Genomic DNA, 25,949 nt, shown 5'->3' on the forward strand with positions numbered 1-25,949 from the left:
AATTATGGTGCTAGAAAAAAGTCAATCCCTGAAGGTTACATAGTGTGTAATTCCATTTATGTATCATTTTTGAAAAAACAAAATTACAGAAATGGAGAGCAGATTAGTTGTTCCAAGGGTTAGGGTTGAGTGGGTAGAGGGAAGTAGATATGGCTATAAAAAGAACATTGGGAGGATCCTTGTAGTGGTGAACTGTTGACTTCTTCTCGACTATATGAATGCCAGTATCATAATTGTGACATTATACTACAGTTTTGCAAGATGTTACCATTGGGGGAAACTGGTGAAAGGTACGTAGGATCTCTCTGTATTAATTCTAATAACTGCATGTGACTTTACTGTAATCTCATAATAAAAAATTGAATTAAAAAGTTAAATGAATAGATAGGAAAAAATATATATCCTAATGTCTAAGCCACACCTTTTACATCAAAAGATTTTTAGACCTTTTGAATCAAAATGTCTAAGGGTGGGACTAGGTATTAATATTTATAAGATTTTCAGATGATTCCAGTGTGCAGCCAAGTTTGAAAACCAGTGTCTTGGCCGGGCGCGGTGGCTCAAGCCTGTAATCCCAGCACTTTGGGAGGCCGAGGCGGGTGGATCACGAGGTCAGGAGATCGAGACCATCCTGGCTAACATGGTGAAACCCCGTCTCTACTAAAAAAATACAAAAAAACTAGCCGGGCGTGGTGGCGGGCGCCTGTAGTCCCAGCTACTCGGAGGCTGAGGCGGGAGAATGGCGAACCCGGGAGGTGGAGCTTGCAGTGAGCCGAGATCGGGCCACTGCACTCTAGCCTGGGCCACACAGCGAGACTCCGTCTCAAAAAAAAAAAAAAAAAAAAAAAAAAAAAGAAAACCAGTGTCTTAGCCACCTGTGTGGAGCATGAGGAGCCAGCGTAGGAGGCCGTGGACCGTGGAGAGCTTTGGGGCTGTACACATCAGTGCAGACGAGTGGTGTGGTTTTGGGCAAGCCATTTAAACTCATGTAGCCTTGGGCTCTTCTTTGTAAATTGGTTATAACCTGTCCTTACTTCCCAGAACTGATTTGAAGATCAAGGAGAAAATGTAGGTTAAGTGTTTTATAAATTGTAAAGTGTAATGTAAATGTCCTGATCAACAGGCAATGCATATTGTACATATGTACAGATATGTGTGTTTTTAAATATGTACTGTATGCAGATATTTTCATGCTTAGTATCTCATTTAATCTCATCAACAACTCAGCAGTGTAAGAGTTGTGATCCTAATTTTATAACGAGAAGCCTGAGGCACACAAAAGGTAATAAATAATAATACTTTTGGCTTTAGCAGTCCAGATTCTGTTCCAGCAAAACTCCATCTGCCATAGTTTACCCAACAGAGGTGGTTGTCAAGGTCACTTAGATTTAAAAGTAAGTCCCTGCTTTCAAGTCTAAGAGACTTAAATGAATATGTAAATAAAATTCCTGTAAGGGCAATTTTGGTTGCATTATCTGGGTCATCGTCTGAATTGTGCACTTCACTTTGCCAATATAGATGAAGCTAAGCATAAGAGAGAAAAATGGATGTTGAGAATGAGAAAGCGCCTGATTCCCAAATAATTTATGCCCAGAAGAAGTGAGAGGCCACCTGGGATAAGAACAAGCTAGGACTTGTGGCATCCCATTAGTGAATGTTAAATCCCTTTTAATGCCTGTGTTTGATTTCAAAGGTAGTTAAAAAACACATTAAGTATGGAAAAAGCTGATTCTGGCACCAGGCTTTCACCAAGTAAAAAGAATGACAATGTAAAGGAGAAGGAAGCTATTCTCTTTGTATGTGCTTCTGTTATAAATTAAATTAATTAAATTACTGGCACATTTGTAAAAATAAAGTCAAAGCAGGATCCATTCAAAATATAACAGAAAACTGAGACAATTTTATGTTTAAAAGTCCATATATGCAACTGGAAATGTCTAGTTCAAATGTCTAGATGCTTTTTTGGATTATTAAGACAATTACTTGATTGACCAGCTGTGTTTATATAAATAGAGACCAAGTAATTCAAGGTCTTCTACCTCCCAAATGGATTTGGAGCACGGGATCAGCCTCAGAAGTGGCCATTTGGCAAAGTTTTTCTAATGATCTTCCAAGAATTTAGAGCTTTGCATAAACTAGCTACCCACCATCTTTCCACCTCTGAAGAACATTTTTTCATTCACTTTGAGTTTGCTGGTTCCCAGTTAAATTAAATCCTTAAAATTCTGGTTCAATGAATTAGGGGCAACTCTCCAAATGAATCTTAAGAGATCGGAGAAGGTATAATTAAAGTCAGTGGGCAGCTGGGTTGAGTGGCTCACGCCAGTAATCCCAGCACTCTGGGAGGCCAGGGTGGGGATGGCTTGAGCTCAGGAGTTTGAGACCAGCCTGGACAACATGGTGAAACCGCATCTCTACCAAAAACACAAAAATAAGCTGGGTGTGGTGGCATGTGCCTGTGGTCCCAGCTACTTAGGAGGCTGAGGTGGGAGGATCCCTGGAGCCTGGGAAGTCAAGGCAGCAGTGAGCCATGATCACACCATTGCACTCCCGCCTGGGTGACAGAGCTAGACCTTGCCTCAAGAAAAAAAAAAAAAAAAAGGTATTTTTGTATTTCTGCATCCTATTCTGTTTTTCCTTTTGAAACCAAGAAGAAACCTTTCTACTGGCCCAGGTCTTGGAGAGAGATGGCTGGTTTCAGTCCTAACTTAAGGATGTCTGAGCCTTGAAGAAGTTACACAAAGCATTTCACTGTTCTTGATCTTATTTTCCTAACTGGTGATATGGTACTGATGTGGTTTGGCTTTCTCTTTCTCACCCAAATCTCGTGTTGATTGTACAACATGAGAAAACTTAAATAGACAGGGAAAAAATATATATCCTAATGTCCAAGCCACACCTTAGACCTTTTGAATCAAAATCTGTAAGGGTAGGACTAGGTATTAATATTTAAGTTTTTCAGATGATTCCAATGTGCAGCCAATTTTGAAAACCAGTATCTTAGCCAACTGTGTGGAGCATGAGGCATCAGTTTTAATGTTAATTGAACTAACATCACCTGGGATTCAGACGGTGGAAGAGAGTCTCAAACTTTAATATTTATGTGAAACACCTGAGGATCTTGCCAAAAATGTAGATTCTGATTTTGCATCTCTCACGTTTTCAAGTGAGGCAGATGCTGCCCCCCTGGGACCACATTATAAGTAGCATGACAATGGAATTTCCCGCAGGGAAAATAATCTCATGCCCCTAGCTAAACCTGAACTTCACTCTGCTAATTTTCAGTTTTGTTCTGTTCCTAAGGAAGGCAATTTCTTTTTTTTTTTTTTTTTTTTTGAGACGGAGTCTCGCTCTGTCGCCCAGGCTGGAGTGCAGTGGCCAGATCTCAGCTCACTGCAAGCTCCACCTCCTGGGTTCACGCCATTCTCCTGCCTCAGCCTCCTGAGTAGCTGGGACTACAGGCGCCCGCCGCCTCGCCCGGCTAGTTTTTTGTATTTTTAGTAGAGACGGGGTTTCACCGGGTTAGCCAGGATGGTCTCAATCTCCTGACCTCGTGATCCGCCCGTCTCGGCCTCCCAAAGTGCTAGGATTACAGGCTTGAGCCACCGAGCCCGGCCGATTTTCTTTAAAGAAACAAACTGATATGGTTTGGCTCTGTGTCCCCTCCCAAATTTCATCTCGAATTGTCATCCCCATGTTCCGGTGAAGGGACCTGGTGGGAGGTGGCTGGATCACGGGGGCAGTTTCCCGTATGTTGTTTTCACGAGAGTGAGTGAGTTCTCACGAGATCTGACAGCTTAAAAGTGTGTGGCGCTTCCCTCCTCGTTCTTTCTCTCCTGCTTGGGCGTGGTGTAGGCGTGCTTGATTCCTCTTCGCCTTCCACCATGATTCTAAGTTTCCTGAGGCCTCCTAGCCATGCTTCCTGTACAGCCTGCGGAACTGTGAGTCAATTAAGCCTTTTCTTCATAAATAAGTGTGTGGCGCTTCCCTCCTCGTTCTTTCTCTCCTGCTTCGGCGTGGTGTAGGCGTGCTTGATTCCTCTTCACCTTCCACCATGATTCTAAGTTTCCTGAGGCCTCCTAGCCATGCTTCCTGTACAGCCTGCGGAACTGTGAGTCAATTAAGCCTTTTCTTCATAAATGACCCAGTCTTAAAGGTACTAAGAAAAACGACATGGAAAGCCATTTGGCAATCTTTTGTGAACTTCCTGGCATCAGCCTGGGTCCCTGTGGATTGGGGTTTCTGCGTGGACACCTAGCAGGGCAGTATTTAGGCAGTACCTGCTACTGTTTCCAATGGATACTTCCCCTCTGCTCTTCTTGTTACCATCTTCCTGGCTATCAGGGACCACCTGGCTCTTCTCATCTTTTCAATTCCTTCTCCCTCCTTCTCTGATCTTGCACTTCACCCTGGCTCTTAGATTGCCAAATTCCATGCTATTCCTTAGCAAACTATCAGTAGCTCTCAATATATGAAACTATTGAAAAACTGAATTAGATACAGGCTATTTCCCTATCACTAAATTTGAACTGCCAGTGTTGGTGACAGTCATCCTTCACAGCAGCACTTTGCAGTTACAAAGCACCATTGCCCCTCCTTTGTCACATTTGATTCTCACAAGTAGCCTAGAAGAAAGACTACTAGGTGGGTGTTTAACAGTATTCTCTTTTTATAGATGGGCAAACTGAACTCAGTTTTGTGTTGGATTTAGTTGCTGTGCACATAGCACTGTGTCTAGTGCATTGGGAGTACATAAGAGACTATTCCTTATGGCAGGATGATAAAAGCAGACAAAGGAAGCCTCCTTTTTTTTTTTTTTTTTTTTTGAGATGGAGTCTCAATCTGCCACCCAGGCAGGAGTGCAGCGGCACAATCTTGGCTCACTGCAACCTCCGCCTCCCAGGTTCAAGCAATTCTCTGCCTCAGCCGGAAACCTCTTTTAAGCACCTGACTTCAATTCAGTACAATGAACAGAATGAGTACCCACTTGCTCCACACACTGCCAGCTCCTGAGGGTGGGCGGGTGCAAAGTAAAAATGCATAAGCCCTGCTGTCAAATTGTTTATGGTTTGAGGTGGGGATGGTTGTCAGATTTAGCAAATCTAGATAATGATGCCCAGTTACATTGGAATTTCAATAAATAATTTTTCAGTGTAAATATGAACCATGCAACTTTTGGGGGCAGTATGTTAATTGACAACCCTTCATGGGAGAAGAAAGACTAAAAGTCTGAAATTATGATGATAATAGTAGGGACTCTGGGAAGATTTCCTGGAGAAAGTAACAGCTGAGTTGGATCTTAATGCTGCAGAGGCCACAGAAGGAGATCTAGGTACAGGAGGCACAATGGAGTCTGGGAAGTTAGGGAATGGAGATCTTACTATTTTAGTCTCAGTTTTCTCATCTGTAAAATGGGTATAATAATAGTACCAACCTTGTCAGGTTGTTGTGAGGATAAAATGAGTTTACATTCATAAGGCACTTAGGGGAATGCCTGGTACAGAGTGAGTGAGTGGTGATGATAAAACTAACGAGATCAGTGGAAAAAGGTGAGAAAGAGGGGCTGGGCACAGTGGCTCATACCTGTAATCCCAGCACTTAGGGAGGCTGAGGCGGGTGGATCACTTGAGGCCAGGAGTTGACCAACCTGGCCAGCATAGCAAAACCCTCTCTCTACTAAAAATACAAAAAAATTAGCCAGGCATGGTGATGCATGCTTGTTACCCTAGCTCCTCAGAAGGCTGAGGCATGAGATAGCTTGAACCCGGGAGGTGGAGGTTGCAGCGACCCGAGGTTGCACCGTTGCACTCCAGCCTGGGCAACAGAGTGAGACCCTGTCTCAAAAAAGAAAAAAAAACACATTCCAGAGATTCAAGTTATTACTGGACTGGACTAACTGGAGGAGCAGAGCCATGAGGCAGAGGGAGGAGAAAAAGAATGACATTCCCAATGGGGTTGAGTGAGAAAAGTGGGAGTCTGGGAAGAGGCAAAGAGAAGTAGGTTTCAGAGAAAGTGATCAATTCTATTTGTAACTGAGTGCCCAGTCTATGTGAAGAGATGTGGCTGGAATTAAATACAGGCTCTAAACAAAAGGCCACAGTCAGGTGTAGAGGTCTGGGAGGCTTCAGATTGGAGGGGAGGAAAGCCAAGGACATGTATTATGAAATCTCCAAAAGCCTGAATGAGAGATGAAAAAGAATGCTGAGGTCACCACCTGGCCAGTGCTCTACTTGCAACTCTGATTTTCTTTGATTTAACTTATACTCAGTAAGGCAATCCCATAAAACCCAGGGCAACCATGAAATTCCACAAAGTTACAGACCTGCATATATGCTTGGATAGGTGTGGGCTGACCTGGAAGGCAGACCTCAGAGAGAACTGAGAAACCAGGGAACTGGGGTGAAGGAAGAAGTCACTTTTTGCTTTCTACCTTTTTATTACTTTTATTTTTCTCTCCAAGTATGAATTTTTTTGTTTTTTTGTTTGTTTGTTTTGTTTTGTTTTTGAAACTAGGTATTGCTCTTGTTGCCCAGGCTGGAGTGCGATGGCGTGATCTTGGCTCACTGCAACCTCTACCTTCTGGGTTCGAGCGATTCTCCTGCCTCAGCCTCCCAGGTAGCTGGGCTTACAGGTGCCTGCCACCATGCCTGGCTAATTTTGGCATTTTTAGTAGCGATGGGGTTTCATCACGTTGGCCAGGCTGGTTTTGAACTCCTGACCTCAGGCAATCCACCCACCTCAGTCTCCCAAAGTGTTGGGATTACAGGCATGAGCCACCGTGCCTGCTGAAATTTTTTTCAAAAATCTTAAAAACTAGAGATGTTGGTAAACTAGTGTAAGAACCTGGAAAAGGTGGCTCCTATTTGCATTTTATTCTTTCATCATCCTGGAATGACTTTTGTGGACATCTGTGACTTTGGTCATTTTCACCCCTGGAAACAAGACTCTATGCCTCAGGATGCCTCCACTCACGCTTTGGATGTGTCCATAGAATCTTAAGAAATATTGCTCCAACGATTGTACACATTTTTCTTTTATTTTAGGTTGGGGTACAAGTGCAGGCTTTTTATATAGGTAAACTTGTGTCACAGTAATTTGTTGTACAGATTATTTTGTCACCCAGGTACTAAGCCCAGTACCCAATAGTTATTTTTTCTGCTCCTCTCCCTCCTCCCACCCTCAAGTAGACCCCAGTGTCTGTTGTACCCTTCTTTGTGTCCATGAGTCCTCCTCATTTAGCTCCCACTTATAAGTGAGAACATGTGGTATTTGGTTTTCTGTTCCTGTGGTAGTTTGCTAAGGATGATGGCCTCCAGCTCCATCCATGTGCCTGCAAAAGGCATGATCTCATTCTTTTTTATGGCTGCATAGTATTCCATGGTGTATATGTACCACGTTTTCTTTGTCCAGTCTGTCATTGATGGGCATTTGCTATTGTGACTAGTGCTGCAATGAACATTTGCGTGCATGTGTCTTTATGGTAGAATGATTTATATTTCTCTAGGTGTATACCCGGTAATGGGATTGTTAGGCCGAATGGTGGTTCTGTTTTTAGCTCTTTGAGGAATTGCCATACTACTTTTCACAATGGTTGAACTAATTTACACTCCCACTAACAGTGTATAGGTGTTCTCTTTTCTCCACAACCTCACCAGCATCTGTTATTTTTTGACTTTTTAGTAATAGCCAATTTCACTGGTGTGAGATGGAATCTCATTATGGTTTTGATTTGCATTTCCCTAATGATCAGTTGTACACATTTTTCATTTCTCTCTCTGCCTGATGTCTGCTTCAGTCTCTCCATAGACTTGGATTGTGGGAACCATTTGTCAATGCTGTGTTAAAATCCCTTAGACACCTGTCTGAGCCTAGCCCAAAGTACTAGCCCAGGATCCTGGTCCCCGGAAAGTACAAAGGGAGAGTCACTTAGGAGTCCTAGGATTTTCCACATCTGGTAATGGACATGGGAGAAAGAGTGAGAGAAGAAGGGAAAAACTGTCTATTCCCTATAGTTACTGCTGTACTGTTCCAAAAAGAGAGAAGAGGCCATGGACATGAACCGTTTTTACTCACAACATGTCTGGCACCAAATGTGTGGGATTTCCCCTAATTTTTCACACCAATCAATTTAACAACTCTTTAGACATCAGCTGGGTGTCCTGCAATTCAATTCAATCCAAACATTAAGTATTTAGAGTTGGCACAGACCCCACAGGTTAAGGTCTCAGTCCTACAAAACTGTCCCCCATGCTGGGCAAGGCGTCAGAGCCCAGCATTGAGAAGTGATGGACTTGTGGGTTGGTAAGAATTACAATAGTATAGGTTTGAAAAAGAAAGTTTGTTAGAAAAAACTCTGCAGAAGACTGCAATAGAGGCCGGGCGTGGTGGCTCACACCTGTAATCCCAGCACTTTGGGAGGCCAGGGTGGGTGGATCACTTGAGGTCAGGAGTTCAAGGCCAGCCTGGCCAACATGGCAAAACCCCAACTCTACTAAAAATACAAAAATTAGCCAGGTGTGGTGGTGGGCGCCTGTAATCCCAGCTACTTGGGAGGCTGAGGCATGAGAATTGCTTGAAACCCAGGAGGCAGAGATTACAGTCAGCTAAGATCGTGCCACCGTACTCCAGCCTGGGCCACAGAGCGAGACTCCATCTCAAAAATAAATAGAAAAAAATTAAAATGTATAAAAGAAGAGTGCAACTTGGTGCCTCAGTGAGAGGACTGAGTGTGCCTCAGTGGGTTTTTTCCTTAGAAGCATTTATGGACCTTAAAGCAGAAGCTTAAGGGTAATTTGGACCATGTTAGCCACGTAGGTCATGATAAATGGTTACATATTTTTTTTTTTTTTTTTTTTGAGACGGAGTCTTGCTCTGTTGCCCAGGCTGGACTGCAGTGGCCGGATCTCAGCTCACTGCAAGCTCCGTAGACGTCCTGATGTCAGCATGGTTGCGCAATGAATTTCGGTATAGCATTCTGGAGATGTATAGGAATTCTAATTTTTTATAAACTTTGGGTGGGGGGCGGGAAGACCTGGTACCAGTGCCTGCTTTAGATAATAGGGAAGTCTAGTTACTTCTCATTTCCCCAGATAAGGAGTTTTGCCTCCAGAGGGCCTGCTAGATAGTCACCAGGTGGTCTTCATTTCCTTCTAAATTCCTCAGATGAGTTTTTTTCTCTGGGGCCTCTTCAATGGTCACCAGGTGATTGCCCTCTCCTCACTCCACTTCAGATGCTAGTTACAGGTCCAAGGTTTCCACCTGCACTTCTGACCAATCGCCTGTAAACTGGGGGTTCCTGTGACCCCCTCTTCAGGTTTGATAATTTGCTATAATGACTCATAAAATCAGAAAGATGCTTTACTATTATTGGTTTTTTATACAGGATACAACTCAAGAACAGCCACATGGGAGAGAGGTAGAGCATAGGGTGAGGTATGGGGAAGGGGTGTGGCGCTTCCTTGCCCTATTGGAGTGTAGCACCCTTCCAGCGCCTCTGTGTGGTCTCCAACACCAGCTCCAAACCCCATCACTTCAGGGTTTTTATGGATGCCGCGTTACTTAGGCATAATTGATTAAATCTTGGTTGTTGGTGATTAGCTCAATCTCTAGCTTCTTTTCTCTCCCTGGAGGTCTGAGGGTAGAGAGGGAGGCTGGAATTTCCAAACCTCCGATCCTGCCTTGGTCTTTCCGGCAGCCAACACCCATCCTGAAGCTACCTAGGCGCCCCCACCAGCAGTCTTTCATTAGCATACAAAAGAAACTCTCATCACCCCAAAGATTCCAAGGGTTTAGGAGCTATGTGCCAGGGGCAAAGGCCAGAGGATTTTTTTTTTTTTTTTTAATATCACAGTGGACAAGTAGGAAACTGGAACAGAATGAGAGTTTTATAAACTGTAGGAGTGCAAAGATTAATAATAAATCCAATTTAGTCAACATTTTTTAGTTGAGAAAACAGAAGCTCTTGGTTGGGAAGTGACTTGCCCAAGGACACACAGCTGACAAATGGGGAGCTGAGACCACTGTAACATTTTCCAGTTTCTGGTCTTGCACTCTCTCCACATTATTAAAGCCTCCAGTTCAGCTACGTGCAACTCAGCACATCCAAAGCCTTTGCACTGCCTGCTTTTTAATCCTTTAAGAATCTCTTAAAGAGGAACAGACTTGTCTGCGGGTACCAGTGACCTGGCATGAGCATTCCTTTTGCAGGAACAGTGTTATGTTCTCCACAAAGAGTAGGTGTGAGTCACCTCCAGTCACAGCCAAGCCAGCGTCTCTCACAATATTGTGGAAAAAGGCCCCATACATCAAAACTGTCTTTTTAGAAAACAGCCAGATTTGTGCTCGGAGAAGAGCTCTGGCCCTGGTCCGAGCTCCCAGGGATCCCTCTTTGGGCCCCAGCTTTTCTTTTATTTTTTAACCAGTCATCTTTTATGTGGAGGTTAATTCCCATTAGGATATAAAAGGATTCAGCAAGGATCACATTCCTTAAGGACTGGTGTGGGCAAAGGAGGTCGTGGTCAGGGTGGCAGAGCCTGCTGTCTGCAGGCGCCTCTTCAGTGGTACTTGCATAGCTGCTTATGCTTGAGCTCCTTGCAGGAAAGGCAGTAGCTGAAGAGCAGGTAAGCTGCCAGTACCATGGAAACCTGAGACATCCTTTCTTCACGTCCATGTACTAGTTGTAGTACCAGTAGTAACCTCTTTGAAATGCTCCAGCAGTGCCACTAGGGGTGAAATCTCGCATCAGTATCCAGGTAGGCAGCTCCCCGAGTTTGACATCCAGGAGTTTCTTCTCCTTCACTGGTACAAGTGATGCCATCTTGGAGTGCCACCTGTGGGGCCCAGCTTTTCTTTCAGTGTTAAGAAGCTTGAATGGCTAATCGCACCTCACCAGGAGGTCTGATGGCACTGAGGAGGCTTCCCCCAGGTAAGGCCCAAATTAGTGAATGGCAGAGGCTCACAGCTAGAACAAAGAGAACGTGAAGCAGGATGAAGAGCATGGCAGAGACTGATAGTTGTCTAGGAAAACATTCCCCTCCTTCAACATTAATGAAGTTGTAGCTGGGTGTAGGGCTGCCCAGTTGGAGGCTGCATTACCAATCTCCCTTGCAGCTAAGTGTGGCCGTGTGACTAAGTTCAGGCCAGTGAGGGGTGCATGGAAGTGCTAAATGCAACTTCTGAGTCATCTTCAATGTAAAGAAGCTCCTTGTCCCGGAGCAGCTCTCTTCCTTCTTTTTTTTTTTTTTGAGATGGAGTCTTTGCTCTGTCGCCTGAGCTGGAGTGCAGTGGCCGGATCTCAGCTCACTGCAAGCTCCGCCTCCTGGGTTTACGCCATTCTCCTGCCTCAGCCTCCCGAGTAGCTGGGACTACAGGCGCCCGCTACCACGCCCGGCTAATTTTTTGTATTTTTTAGTAGAGACGGGGTTTCACCGTGTTAGCCAGGATGGTGTCGATCTCCTGACCTTGTGATCTGCCCGTCTGGGCCTCCCAAAGTGCTGGGATTACAGGCTTGAGCCACCGCGCCCGGCCTCTTCCTTCTTCCCTTGAGCTGAATATGAACGTGCCTGTGGCCTAGCACTAACTGTGCAGACAAGGACAATGCCCTTGGTGATGGCAATAGGATGGAGGGAACCTGGGTTCATTAGTGACTGCATGTAGAAAAAGCCTTCACCAACGTGGACCTCAGCATTGTTAGTGACAGAGGAACAAACCTCCATCTCCTTTGAACTATTTTTGAGGTCTTTGGATACAGTAACGTATCCTTTACTCTGACTTCACAAATGAAAAGGTCTTGGCTATTTCATATTATCAGGAAGCTGTAATTTCCATACCCAATTATAAATGACCAGGGATTTGACAATTCATTTATATTCCTGTTGCTTGGGACTCAGATCATGCTCTTCCACAGAATCAATGTGATTCATGGTGACACATGTCATCCCCAGACTCAATTAACTCATAGCCTCAGGTCAGGGTCTAAGGAGCAAGGAAAGAGTCACGGTAGAGATTATGATCCTCCAATGACCAGACAACCCCATGCCCATTCTGCCTACGCTTCTGGCCTGCCTGACTTCCAGGTTGCTACATACCAGGCCTCAGATTGCCACCTCCCCTACAATTCAACCAAATGCCTAACTTGGTCTCATTTCATGTAGAAATAAAAGCAGCAATCTGCCTGAACTGATTTATGCTGACAGGATTTTTATCTAAGAAAATCTATGTAATTCACTATGGTGGACTTAGAAAAGTTTGGGTTCTATACAGTACATTTATTGCAGTGCAGTTGTGGTCTATAAGCATGCTTCCATCTGTCTAGGCAATTAGGTTATCCTACTGACCACATTTACTTCCTGCAGACAAAGTTTAAAATGGAAAGGACCTTAAAGGAGAGTGAGGCAGGGAAATAATTTCAAAAGGCAAGCAGACACTTGGCTGCCTAGTCCAATTGCTAGGAGACTAGATTGCATTTATGGAGTATGGAAAGTAAAGGAGTGATCTGGAAACACAAGAGCTGGTGTAAGTGCTTTGTACCATATCCATAAGAATTGGGTTCAAGAAACAATCCATTCTGAATACTGTAGACAGGAAGAGAATTTTAACACATGGAATCTTACAAATTTTGCTTACCAAAATAGTTGTGAAGTGGGAGTGCTTCACATGTTATCTCATTTAATCTGGAGACTATCTCTAGGAGGCAGGCACTGTTATTCTCATTTTCACGTGAAGAAACCAAGTCTCAAAGTCTGGGAAAATGCCCACTTCCAACATGAAATGGGATTTGAACTGTGTCTCTTTCTAGAAGTTGCTGCTCTTCTCTGCTCCTCACATTCCTCTACCTCTTGAGAGAAAAAGTAAAATCTAAACTATATCCCCCTGATGTATTTATGAACCACTTTAAGCATCACATGACAGGGTTGGGAGTGAGACTTCTCTGAATATAACTTACTTTTGAACCATGTAAACTGTTTGACATTTTTCAAAAAAATAAAATCAAGGAAAATAAAGTTAACCCTGAAATTGAAAATAATAAACTTTATCAAATTGGTTACATAATCACATAGAGAAAAGAATTATTCCAAGTGACTTTGGAACATGTTTCTCTTGTATATATTCTTGGTGGGATATATTCTAAGAAAAAAAGAATTGCAAATAATTTTAAACTTCCCTCAGTAGTTTTATTATTAGATGTAATATTTGTGTTATAATTTTGAAAGTATTTCATATATAATTAGGATAAAAGATAAGAATGTTAATATTGGCTGGGTGTGGTAGCTCACATCTAATCCCAGCACTTTGGGAGGCCAAGGCGGGTGGATCACTTGGGCCCAGGAGTTTGAGACCAGCCTGGGCAACATTGAAACCTCATCTCTTATTTAAAAAAAAAACTTTTTAAAATGAATGTTAATATTATTAAGATCCAAGATTTTGATTAGGAGAGAAAGATACAAATAAAATAAATGAAACACTCTGTAATGTTAAATTTGTATAGGATATATTAATATGAACTCAAGGTAAAACTTTACTTTCTCTGCTCACTTAACCTATAAAAAATGATATTCCAGTAGCAATGTTAACAGAACCTTTCCCTTATTCTTGATAGTTTTGCTGCCAGTTCTGGCAAAGTGTCATCATCTGGATGGGAAGAGATTGGATGCCAGGCCAAGGTTGTAAGGAAGTAATTTAATTTAATTTATTTTTTTTGAGATGGAGTCTCTCTCTGTCACCCAGGCTGGAGTGCAGTGGTGCCATCATGGCTCACTGCAGCCTCAACCTCCTCAGGCTCAGATGATCCTTCCACCTCAGTTATTTTGTTTTGTTTTGTTTTGTTGGTATTTTTTTGCAGAGATGGGGTTTCATCATGTTGCCCAGGCTTGTCTCACTCCTGAGCTCAAGCGATCTGCCTGCCTTGGCCTTCCAAAGTGCTAGGATTACAGGCGTGAGCCACTGTGCCCAGCCAGGTAAAGAAGTAATTTAGTCCTTAATTCTGCAGTTGGGATTTTAAAGTTGTTTGCCAAGCCTCTTCCCTGGCCCTCGTCATCACCCTTACAATATCTTCTGTAAAGGCTACATTGCTTACTAATGCTTTTATGTCCAAGTAGACTCTTCTGAGTGAATCTGAAGGTGGGGTTGTGTCCTATGTCTGAGCCCATGAAAGGTGGGAAGCTGAAGTTGAAAGAGAATCCGGAGAGTACAAAATTCCTGGTAATCAGCACAAATTCCTGGGAGAACTTCCGACTTTCAAAGGCTATGTAATTGGTAGAATCAAAGCTGAGATGACCGAAGGGGTAAAGGATAACCCAGCTAACATCTGGGTTTTAGGTGGAATAAAGAGAAAATAGCACTGCAGTTTATTTATGATTTGATGAAAGAGTAGAATTGGAAAATAGTAAGGTCCAGAGAGGATGGAAGGATTTAGAAGGCCCAGGAAGGGTGGCAAGATCTGCTTGGCTGGATGCTGTTGGGGAGGGATTATGGGTTCACTTTCCTCTTTAACGGCCCTCTGTCACCCCCCAAAGATACTGTCACTGTTCTCTATCTCCATGACGTGGGCCTAGACCTCTAGTCCAGAGCACACATTCTCTGTGCTCAGTTGTCTGAGGCAGCTGTCGGATCAGCTCTGCTCTGCTCTGCTCTGCTCGGGCGCATCTCAGCCGTGGGGCACTAGTTCCGTCCATCCTTTGTGCATTGTGAGGCATCTGTTGCTGTTCCTCTACTATTTACAGAGGAATCAAAATATAACCAACGCTTAGGCCGGGTGCAGTGGCTCACGCCTGTAATCCCAGAACTTTGGGGAGCTGAGGCAGGTGGATCACTGGCGTTTGAGAGTTCGAGACCAGCCTGGCAAAACCCCATCTCTACCAAAAATACAAAAATTAGCTGGGTGTGGTGGTGCATGCCTGTAATCCCAGCTACTCAGGAGGCTGAGGCAGGAGAATCATTTGAACCTGGGAGGCGGAGGTTGCAGTGAGCTGAGATCACGCCACTGCACTCCAGCCTGTGTGACAGAGTGAGACTCCGTCTCAAAAAAAGAAAAAAAATATATAATCAACACTTAGAAAACACAGGCACATCAATCTGGCAAGGGAACCCTAGGGCCAACTTCCAGGAGAGTGCAACCTTTCCCTATTTCCCTTCCCAGTTTTCTAGATCAATTTTGTTGGCACAGAGAGCCACCTGGCATAGACATTCCCAGGAAAGATTAGAATATCATCAAGGGGAACAGACCAGAGGTAGGAGTGGGAGCTAGGGTTTATATCTGAAGCCCACAGATCCCCTCTCTGGGTAAGGTCTCCAGGAAGGCTCCAGGATAAAACCCTAATCCCAGTGATTCACTGGCCATGGATTAGATTATTAAGAGAGTTCAGGGTACCTATAGAACAGAGTTCCTCAACTGTTAGTCATGGGCCACAGTCCCATCTTAGTGTTTCTGGGTCAAGGCTGTGTTAGGGCTGTTTTGTGTTAGGGCTGATAGGGAGAAAAATGCTCTGAGCCTGTGAAAGCCTCAAGTCAGGTGCTGGGGCTCACGCTCTGTCATCAGGGGCAGAGAACCCTGGGATGGAGTACACATTCTTCTGCAGTTCTGGGAATCTGTGCCCTTCATGAGAAAGGAGGGTAGGGACTGAAAAAGTCAACTGAGTATGATATGCAGAAAACCCTTCTTGAAAATTTCAAAGAAAAAGAACATATTTTAATCTACTTTAAAGTGAATAATAGGATGGATCACAGAGCTGTTTATTCAAAATAGAACATCAGATGACCTATGAATAATGAATGTCTGCAGCTTGCCTAGAGGGAGAGGACAGTGAGAACTGGATCCCAACCACTCTTGTCTCTCAATATCAGTGCAGAGTCAAAAAGAGAAACAGAGGCGTAGCATTAAAGGATAAGATTTTGTTTCATCAACGCAAGGCTTCCCCAAGGGCTAACCTTGATCTCACCTTTTTTTTTTTTTTTTTTTTTTTTGAGATGGAGTCTCTGTCTGTCACCCAGGCTGGAGTACAGTGGTGCGATCTTGGCTCACTGCAACCTCCCCCTCCCGGGTTCAAGTGATCCTCCTGCCTCAGCCTTCCAGGTAGCTGGGACTATAGGCATGCACCACCACGCCCGGCTGAGTTTTGTATTTTTAGTAGAGATGGGGTTTCGCCACGTTGGCCAGGCTGGTCTCAAACTCCTGAGCTCGAGCAATCCATCACCCTCGGCCTCCCAAAGTAGATATCGCCTTTCCATGAGGGCCCAGGTCCACAATCTCTGAGGATGTCAGTGCCTAGAGCAGGTCCCTGTTAGAAAACAGAGCTCTCAGAGGGGAGACCCATGGCAGCCTGTCCTGCCTGTCCATCCAAATGAAAGTGTAATGGAGCTGAGTCACTGGTCCTGCCCACCAGGGGCAGGTGGTGTGAGATACATTGGAACCACTATTAGTTTTGGAGGCAGAACTTCCAGGTCCTGATTTTCGACAAGCTGCTTAACTTCCCCAAGGTTCAAGTACCACCTCCGAGGTAATACCTGGCCTCCATACCTCACAAGTTGTTCTGAGGCTCACGTGAGATTATGTCTGTGAAAGGCCTTCCTGTAATTGTCAGGGACCATTTCCCCTTCAGTGCTAATCTTGATGCTTTCAGAGTCTAGTCTTTTAAGAGTCTCCCCAGGATCATTCGACTGAGCCTCCTCACCTATCACTTCATTCCTCTCTTCACCACATTTAGCACAGGCTCTTGGTTCCTCAAGTTGGAGTGGCTGCCTGAAAGGACCTGAGGTAGCAGGGGATAAGCTTTTCCAGGGCACAGGTCATTCTGCTCGTTCCCCTCTTTCTAGGATGGCTATGTAGTGTCAGGGCCCAGTGAAGTTTGAGGGAGGGGAAACCCGAATGGAAGGAACATGGAAGAAAGCCTTGGGGCGATGAATAGGCAGACTGTTGTGAAGCTGGCAGGTGGGAGAATGTGGCATGCTTCCTGCTCTGCCAAGCCACCCCCCAACTCCTTTGGTTTTTGCTTGTTCCTCCTGTCTTTTGCAGTCCCCTGGACAAGCTCCTTGCTGTAGGCAGTTTGTGGAAATGGCTTCCTCAGGATCCCCACTGTGAACGGTGCAGCATAGTGGCCATGGAAGCTGGCAGTCTGCTGTCTGGGGAGCCTGTGGAAGACACGGCTACCTCGGAGACCCAGGGCTTGCCCTGCTCCTCTGTGGGACCATCTTTATCCCTGCCCTCAATCTCTTACCAGCCTCCCAGGAGACCCAAAGTAGCTCCTGTCTCTGAGCCACCTTCTACCTCTCCTTTCTCACTGGATTCTACAGAGGTCCAAGCCAGGCCATCTGCTGCCCCTGTGATACTGGTCACCATCTTCTATGTGGCTTCCCAGAGGCTTCCTGACCTTCCTGGCCTCTTGTCTGAGGACTCCATGGAGACCACTTTCCCTCACTGAATCCTTACTCTTTCCTGACCTCTCATTGTATTCTGTTTTCTCAAAGCACCTCACCGTCACACCTTTCATCCCCATCACCGGCTTTCCTTCTGTGAAAATTTGGTTGGAAAAGCTGTTTCCAACAAACACAAAAGGTTTCTGAGAATTGTTTTGTTTGGTATTGAAACCTTCCCTTCTGCTTATGATGTGGTGGGAGTTTCAGGGTTCTGGATATTTGGCCTGTGACAGTATTTGTCATCCCCAAATAACTTCTTGGTTGAGTCTCATTACTTAGGAAATCAGCGGATTAATTCCAAGAAATTGGTAGCAAAGGAAGCTGGGTGGCACCCGGAGGAGAGTAGGTACAAACTCAACAGACAGTGTAATTGCATGCTATAGCCTCATCATGAGCAAATTGTAGCCTGCTGCTGGACTCATACCAAGGAGTGACTAAGGCTGCCAAAAAAAAAAAAAAAAAAAAAAAAATTAAGGATAAAGACCTTAGAGCTATCATAGTTAATAAACAAGAAGTATCAGCAATTTAAATCTTAACTTGGCAAAGAGGAAAGAACAAAGAAAAAGAGCAAAAGCACATGCAGATTATAGCATAATAATCTTTGGCTCCGGACCACTTGGGTAGTGGGTCGGGGGGAGTTGTATACGTCATGAAGTCACCAGCTTGGTCTCGATCTTGGGTAGAAGGTGCCCCTTCCTGAGGTCTTCTGCTTCAGAATGGTTACTCCAATACATCTGTTTGAGATCTCTGTTCAAACAGCCTTTTTGTGATTCTAGTGTGGCTTAAGTCTTTGTATTTGGGAGGTATAAGATTTACTGTTATGTTGTTAATAATACCTGGTAAGGTCCTTCTCATTGAGGTTCAACAGCAGTCCTTGATGTCTAATCCACTAACAAATAAGAAAATTTGAGCTAAAATTATTCAAGAGAATGCCAGAAGGACAGAGTTAATAAAATATTTTGGTGAGTCAAAAGAAAACTCTGTTATCTGGGCATCAAATAACTTGCTCATTTTATAGAAAGGAAACACTAATTTTACTCTTGGGGTATATCTGTATTAAAATTTGCAGAAAAACATGTATAAGCCTTTTTTCTGTGACTAATTTCAGGCATATTCTATTTACATGGAATATAGCCTAAAATTTTGTCTTTTTATCATTTATAGGATTTTTAAAAATGTTAATATATCTTTATATATGTAGATGTACATAAATACACATAACAAAATTTTAGTTTTAAGATATAATTGCCGGGCGCGGTGGCTCACGCCTGTAATCCCAGCACTTTGGGAGGCCGAGGTGGGCGGATCACAAGGTCAGGAGATCGAGACCACGGTGAAACCCCGTCTCTACTAAAAATACAAAAAATTAGCCGGGCGCGGTTGTGGGCGCCTGTAGTCCCAGCTACTTGGGAGGCTGAGGCAGGAGAATGGCGTGAACCCGGGAGGCGGAGCTTGCAGTGAGCCGAGATCGCGCCACTGCACTCCAGCCTGGGCGACAGAGCGAGACTCCGTCTCAAAAAAAAAAAAAAAAAAAAAAGATATAATTTATCTTAGCATATTACAACAGATGTATGTATTACATTGAATCACCATTTTTAAAAACAAAGTAATAATTCCTTAACATACCGTATTCACCGTCTTGCATATACATTCATACTTTCCTGCAGTTACTGGTTGAGAATCCCTAATATGAAAATCGAAAATCCAAAATGTTCCAAAATCTGAAACATTCGAGTGCCAACATGACCCTACAAGTGGAAAATTCAGTATCTGACCTCATGTGATAGGTTGCAGTCAAAACTTGGTTTCAGGCATAAAATTATAATATTGTACAAGATTACCTTCAGGCTATGTGCATAAGGTGCATATGAAACTTACATGGATTTCATGTTTAGAATTGGGGTCTATCATCAGGATATCTCATTATGCATATGCAAATATTACCAAATCCCCAAACTCCAAAATCTGCAACACTTCTGGTCCTAAGCTTTATGGATAAGGAATATTCAATCTACATTATACTAGTATAGTCGTAAGCATTTTATTAATTGCCACAATTAGCCAAGGTAACCAACTTTTGTCTTCTCCAAATACAGAGAACACTAGAAGGCAAGAAACCAGGAACTGCTTAGCTAAGTTTTGTTTCTTTTTAATTTTTATTATAGATTTTTTTTATTTCAATAGGTTTTTGGGGGAACAGGTGGTGGTTGGTTACATGAATAAGTTCTTTAGTGGTGATTTCTGAGATTTTGGTGCACCCATCACCCAAGCATATACACTGTACCCATTGTATAGTCTTTTCTCCCTCAAACTCCTCCCACTCTTTCTCCTGAGTCTCCAAAGTCCTTTGCATCACTTTTAGGTTTTGCGTCCTCATAACTCAGCTGCCACTTATGAGGGAGAACGTACAATGTTTGGTTTTCCATTCCTGAGTTACTTCACTTGGAATAATTATCTCCAATTCCATCCAGGTTGCTGTGAATACCATTATTTTGTTCCTTTTATGGCTGAGTAGTACTCCATGGTGTGTGTGTGTATGTGTGTACACACGCGCACACACACGTCACATTTTCTTTACTAGGTGATTGATGGGCATTTTGGCTGGTTCCACGTTTTTGCAGTTGCAAATTGTGTGCTATAAACACGTGTGTGAAAGTGTCTTTTTCGTGTAATGACTTCTTTTTCTCTGGGTAGATACTCAGGAGTGGGATTGCTGGATCAAATGGTAGATCTACTTTTAGTTCTTTAAAGCATCCACACACTTTTTCCACAGTGGTTGTACTAGTTTACTTTCCCACCAACAGTGTGAAAGTGTTCACTTTTCACCACATCCATGCCAACATCTGTTGTTTTTAAATTTTTTGTTTATGGCCATTCTTGCAGGAGTAAGGTAGTGTCACATTGTGGTTTTGATTTGCATTTCCCTGATAATTAGTGATGTTAAGCATTTTTTTCATCTGTTTCTTGGCCATTTGTTTATCTTCTTTCAAGAATTGTCTATTCATGTTCTTAGCCCACTTTTTGATGGGATTGTTTTTTTCCTTGGTGATTTGAGATCTTTGTAGATTCTGGATATTAGTCTTTTGTCAGAAGCATAGATTGCAAATATTTTCTCCCACTCTGTGGGTTGTCTGTTTACTTTGCTGATTGTTTCTTTTGCTGTGCAGAAGGTTTCTAGTTTAAGTCCCATCTATTTAACTTTGTTTTTGTTGCATTTGCTTTTGGGTTCTTGGTCATGAAGTCTTTGCCTAAGCCAGTGTCTAGAAGGGCTTTTTTTAAAAGTTAACCTTAGATTTTTTATGGTTTCAGGTTTTAGATTTACATTCTTAATCTATCTTGAGTTGATTTTTGCATAAGGTGAGAGATGGGGATCTAGTTTTGTTATTCTATATGTGGTTTGCCAATTATCCTGCACCATTTATTGAATAGGGTGTCCTTTCCCCATTTTATGTTTTTGTTTGCTCTGTCAAGCCTAGCTAAGTTTTCATGAGTTCACATTTTATATTACCTTTCACATTTTCAGGCAGCAGAATGAACACATCATCCAAAGGCAATTACACATTCTACTAATCTATAGCTTTTATATAATGTATTTAAGTAACAATAAATTAAAACTATATGTTTTGTATTTTTTTTAGCTTAGAAACTGTTCAGGAATCCAAATATTATATATCAAGCCAACATTTTCCAAGATTGTAAAATTTTAACTCATATTTGGAAATTACAATTTTAACTAAAACATAAATTCTCATGATTTGTAGTATTGTAAGAATTTTACAAGATCAAAACCATTTTAAAAGACATCTGTGCTATGATTTCACTTAAAAGCAATTTTATATTTTGTAAGCTTAAGAAATTTGTTCCAACAATGATCCCCTTTCTTGTCCCATAAAATCTGTATAGGAAATTACAAAAGTTTAAATCTTGAGAAGTTATAAATATTGTATAATATTTAAACTACAAAGTTATTAATATATGACTGAATCAGTCTTATATAAATTAGAATATTAGCATTATTTTACATAATCAAATGAGGGCAATATAGATATTGAGTTGTCTTTGATCAACATAAATAACTCATTCCAATTTGTCCAAAATTTTTCTATTTATCAGAAAGATTTCAGGATGCTTTAAAAATATATTTTATAAACTCTGTATTCATGAGACAGATGTTAAATTTAAAAGTCATATTTAAAGTCATTTATATTGAAACTAAGATGTTTTCTCTCATAACTATAGTAACAAAGCCTATTAATTTTAAAATACATTTGTGTACTTTTTATTTTTTCCCTGAGTAGAGAACACCAGTGATATTTGTCTACTTTTTTTTTTTTTTTTTGAGCTGGAGTCTTGCTCTGTCACCTAGGCTGGAGGATATTTCTTTACTTTTTTAATGGAAAAGGGAGTTTAACTCTTTAATGACATTTTTGACTGCCTAATATATACCATAATAACAATGATTTTTTTTCTGAGCAGTTAATCTTTACAATTTCCCAAGGGAGAAGGATAGAACAATATGAAGTTATTACTGTAAGAGGTTATTTTTCCTTCCATAAGAAGGTAGAAAATGTAGATGCAGGGACCCCTTTTTTCATGTACACATAGACACAAAAGAGAAAGTCATTATAGCTAAACAGTAACCCCGGCCCTCAATAATTTTATCAAAACATACAATTAAAAGCCACTGCTTATTAATCCTCAAAGAATGGAGATGGAGGGGAAATCTGCTACGTGAATCGCAGTGATCTCCTCCTTCTAGACCGAGCAGATATATAATCTCCTCTTGAGGGTCTCTTTGCCCTTTTTGCCTCAGTTACTTCTCAAATGAACATCCTTGTTCATGTCAAAGTTCTCTAAGTGGCCACTGTAGTTCTAATTCATCCTCAGTGAAGTTATGTGAGGAGATAGCGCAAGCTTATTAGCAGACAAGCTCATGAGAAATTGCTTGACTGTTGATCAAAGGTAAAATATTACTTGTGTTTCCTACCCTCAGCCCCGAGGTTAAACTGCCTCTACTTGATGTCCTGAGAAGTTAGCAGCCACTTGGCACAGACTGTGTGGAGAGATCTTTCCCAAAGCCAATTTCTCACACCAGGGAAGCCAGGGGGAAGTTCTCTTACATGAACAGAAGATGGGGACACACAGAAGGCAAGAGACAGTGTTAAAAGGCAAATTTCACCAAGAGACACCAAAATCTGACTGGAAACCAAAAATTTCAGGAAACACATAATAAATCTCATACTGAACAGCCAAGGAAATAAGCAAAGCCTAAATTCAGTGTAAAACCACACAATTCAACACAGAGAACTTGAGCTTGACTCAAAGAGTCTCAGATGTGCACATTATTACTGAGTTAAGGTGGCCAATCCATGGTACTGGGGATCTCAAATCTCAAAGGAATCTTACATGTCTTCACCTGGCCAGCCTCAGCCCACCAGGAGCAAATTCACAGTCCGACAAAGTCAGGCTTATTGGCTCATTGCAACAAACGAGATCACACACCCGAAGAACCGTGGACTGTATCACCAAGAAAGGGCAAAGCTATGATACGATTTTGGGGAAGGGTGGTGGTTAGGTGAAGCTGAGAAGAAACGGTATTTTGGTAGGTGAAAGCAAAGCAGGGCTGTGTGTAAAGGGACAATATCGGGTCCGAATGGCAAAGTAGACACAAGGTCTCTTTTCCTTAGAAACAAATCAAGATGTGGAATGTGAGGTCCAAAAGCCCCTACGGAATCTGTACCTGGGTTGAAAAATCAAGGCTGCTCCTCTGTGTCAAAGTGAATTAGATCTTGCAGCCAAGAGTGAGATGTTTTGTTCTTACTGAAATGATTTCAGAAACAAAGTTTCTGATAAGCCAGGATTTTAGAAAACTAGATTTATTAGTACCAAAGTAGTAGTCATGCTACAGTAGTCATGTTAGTGTCATGAGGTAGCTTCACAGCTGCAGTGTATCCTTGGGAGAAATAGAATTTTCTGCTAACTTTGCAGCTGGCTTTATCTGCATCTGTTTTCCCAGCCTGATGAATGGCATAGCAACATTTCATTTTCTCAGGTTAAACGGATTTTCACTTTCCTAACATGTAGCTCAGTCTCCTGCTTTATCAGCTTGTGGAACTCTCCAGAAAAGCTGTGGTGGTGTGGGGCCTTTTCTGGAGGTTATTACTCTCTTCCTTTCTTTGCTGTTTCCCTCTTCCTGGCATGGGCTGTGCAATTTTAGGACCCCGGGTCAGCCTGGGGTTGTTCCTGAAGAAGGAATCCCTAAGGAGCACAACCTGAAAGCAAGCCTTGGGGTGAGTGAGACACAGGAGTTGGTATTACAGAGTTTAAGATGGGGGAGAATGGTAGGGGCCAGCATGCAGCATGCTTCAGGTGCCCATCCCCTGCCAGACCCGCTTGTTCCTACTGTTTCTGGCTGAAGCTTGCAGCCTCTTGCAGCCACTTGGGCAAGCTCCCTGATTAACACAGTTTTACTAACTGTGGGTCATGATCCATGCAGGGAGAGGTGTGGAAGCATGACTGGCTGGTGACCTTGTGCTTTCGGGAAACTGTGAAAGCTGCTGCTCCCTCTGTGTCCCCTGTGGTTCCTGGCTCCTGTTCCTGAGCTTTCTTGATCTCTGGTTTCCAGACTCTTCCCCTGAGCCCTTTCTACCTGTGGCCTATTATCAGCCTCTCTGCCCGGGATCCTCTGAGTTGCATTTCCCTTTCTGTACCCCAGCTGTCTCTGCCTCTGCTCCTGCCTAGGCTGGTTTCTTCTCATTGCACCCTGCCTTTCACAATGGGTCCCACTCTCTCGCCACTCCTTCCGCCCCCATTACTGGCCTCCTCTGCCACAAGAGGCTGTATGATTGACTCCCACATTCTCAGTCATCTCTTTTTCCACTCCCATCATGGCCTCATCTCCTCTGCCATGGGAGTCCTCCTTACCCCGTCTCTCCTAATCTTTCACCCATACCCCTCTTTTACCCCAACTACCAGCTTTCTCATCTTTTCAGCCAACAGATGGAAGGTCCTCTCTACTTCTCCACCTCCCCCTGAGCTCTTTATTCAATCTCAACCCTCAGCACCAGATCCCTTTTTGCCAATATGAACTGCTACATAGTTCTCAAATTTTATTCTCCTCTCAGTTCTTACCATCATCCTGGTAGTTCAGGCCCTCATCTGTTCTCAAACCATGCAGTAGCCTCCTAACTAATCTGTTTCTTTAGTTTTGTCCTTAGATTCTTTCCCCTTGCTACTGTCAGAACAATCCACATAAAACAAACGTGGCCATTAGTTAAAATTCTTCACTGACACTGTTGCCTACCAAATGAAGTCTGCTGTACATTTTTCTACCCCAGTAATCAAGAAACCTCTGTTTTGTTCAGTGCTTTTACATCTCTATTCATTAAGGTTTCTCTATCTGGAATTGCTTAGACAGATAAACACTGGTATTCTCAAAGTCTACTACACTCCCCAAATAGACGGGAAGCTCCTTCAGGTCACAGGCTATGTTCTTTTTCAAGGAATTTATCCATTTCATCCGAGTTGCTGAATTTATTGGCATAGTTGTTGATATGATTTGGCTGTGTCCTCACCCAAATCTCACCTTGAATTGTAATTCCCATGTGTCAAGGGCAGAGCCAGGTGGAGATAATTGAATTGGGGGGCAGTTTCCCCCATACTGTTCTCATGGTAGTGAATAAGCCTCATGAGATCTGATTGTTTTATAAATGGGAGTTCCCCTGTACAAGATCTCTTGCCTGCTTCCATGTAAGATGTGACTTTGCTCCTCCTTGGCCTTCCACCATGATTGTGAGGCCTCCCTAGCCATGTGGAACTGTGAGTCAATTAAACGTCTTTCCTTTATGAATTACCCAGTCTCAGGTATGTCTTTATTAGCAGCATGAGGACAGACTAATACGGTAAATTGGTACCAGGTAGTGGCGTGCTGTGGAAGTGACTTTGGAACTGGGTAACAGCCAGAGGTTGCAACAGTTTGGAGGGTTCAGAAGAAGATAGGAAAATGTGGGAAAATTTGGAACTTCCTTGAGACCTGGAGGGCTCAGAAAACAGGAAGATGTGGGAAAGTTTAGAACTTCCTAGAGGCTTGTTGAATGGCTTTGGCCAAAATGCTGATAGTGATATGGACAATAAAGTCCAGACTGAGGTGGTCTGATGGAGATAAGGAACTTGTCAGGAACTGGAGTAAAGGTCACTCTTACTATGCAAAAAGACTGGTGGCATTTTGCCCTGCCGTAGAAAACTGGAACTTTGAACATGAGAGAGATGATTTAGGGTATCTGGTGGAAGAAATTTCTAAGCGGCAAAGTGTTCAAGAAGAGGCAGAGGATAAAAGTTTGAAAAATGTGCAGGCTGATGATGCAGTAGAAAAGAAAACCCCTTTTATTGAGGAGAAATTCAAGCTGGCTGCAGAAATTTGCATAAGTAACGAGAAGCCAAATGGTAATCGCCAAGACAATGGGGAAAATGTCTCCAGGGCATGTCAGAGACCTTCATAGCAGCTGCCTCCCATCACAGGCCAGGAGGCTGAGGAGGAAAAA

At 42.9% G+C, this 25,949-nt stretch overlaps 1 long non-coding RNA gene and 1 pseudogene across 2 annotated transcripts in view; one reads left to right on the plus strand and one right to left on the minus strand.

Moving 5' to 3' along the window:
- The first annotated feature begins 3,827 nt into the window (after positions 1 to 3,827).
- LOC102138910 (uncharacterized) overlaps positions 3,828 to 25,949 on the plus strand; it is a 508,925-nt gene continuing 486,803 nt past the window's right edge. For both annotated transcript variants that reach the window (XR_284535.4, XR_010581725.1), the window contains exon 1: positions 3,828 to 4,111. This is a non-coding gene — a long non-coding RNA (uncharacterized lncRNA). The remainder of the gene's footprint in view (positions 4,112 to 25,949) is intronic.
- On the minus strand, positions 10,554 to 10,816 carry LOC123569057 (ATP synthase subunit f, mitochondrial pseudogene; annotated as a pseudogene).

This window comes from Macaca fascicularis, chromosome 15 (genome assembly GCF_037993035.2).
Source record: "Macaca fascicularis isolate 582-1 chromosome 15, T2T-MFA8v1.1".
Classification (NCBI taxonomy): domain Eukaryota; kingdom Metazoa; phylum Chordata; class Mammalia; order Primates; family Cercopithecidae; genus Macaca; species Macaca fascicularis.